The following is a 1,108-nucleotide window of genomic DNA, read 5'->3' as shown; positions in this document are numbered from 1 at the left end:
ATCATCGAGTCTAGTTTACCAAACAATCGAGTGTAGTTTACCAAACAATCGAGTTTAGTTTACCAATCAATCGAGTTTAATTTACCAAGCAATCGAGTCTAGTTTACCAAGCAATCGAGTCTAATCTACCAAGCAATCGAGTCTAGTTTACCAAGAAATCGAGTCTAGTTTACCAAGCAATCGAGTCTAGTTTACCAAGCAATCGAGACTAGTTTACCAATCAATCGAGTCTAGTTTACCAAGCAATCGAGTCTAGTTTACCAAGCAATCGAGACTAGTTTACCAATCAATCGAGTCTAGTTTACCAAGCAATCGAGTTTAGTTTACCAAGCAATCGAGTTTAGTTTACCAAGCAATCGTGTCTTGTTTACCAAGCAATCGAGTCTAGTTTACCAAGCAATCGAGTCTAGTTTACCAAGCAATCGAGTCTAGTTTACCAATTAATCGAGTCTTATCTACCAAGCAATCGAGTCTAGTTTACAAATCAATCGAGTCTGGTTTACCAATCAATCAAGTCTAGTCTACCAAGCAATCGAGTCTAGTTTACCAAGCAATCGAGTCTAGTTTACCAATCAATCGAGTCTAGTTTACATAGCAATCGAGTCTAGTTTACCGAGCAATCGAGTCTAATCTACCAAGCAAGTTTACCAAGCAATCGAGTCTAGTTTACCAAGCACTCGAGTCTAGTTTACCAAGCAATCGAGTTTAGTTTACCAAGCAATCGAGTCTAGTTTACCAAGCAATCGAGTCTAGTTTACCAAGCAATCGAGACTAGTTTAACAAGCAATCGAGTTTAGTTTACCAATCAATCGAGTCTAGTTTACCAAGCAATCGAGTCAAGTTTACCAAGCAATCGAAACTAGTTTACCAAGCAATCGAGTTTAGTTTACCAATCAATCGAGTTTAGTTTATCAAGCAATCGAGTTTAGTTTATCAAGCAATCGAGTTTAGTTTACTAAGAGATCGAGTCTAGTTTTCCAATCAATCGAGTCTAGTTTACCAATCAATCAAGTCTAATCTACCAAGCAATCGAGTCTAGTTTACCAAGCAATCGAGTCTAGTTTACCAAGCAATCGAGTCTAGTTACCAAGCAATCGCGTCTAGTTAC

Source organism: Lottia gigantea (assembly GCF_000327385.1).
Source record: "Lottia gigantea unplaced genomic scaffold LOTGIsca_36, whole genome shotgun sequence".
Lineage (NCBI taxonomy): Eukaryota > Metazoa > Mollusca > Gastropoda > Lottiidae > Lottia > Lottia gigantea.
Note: the sequence above shows the minus strand (reverse complement) of the source record.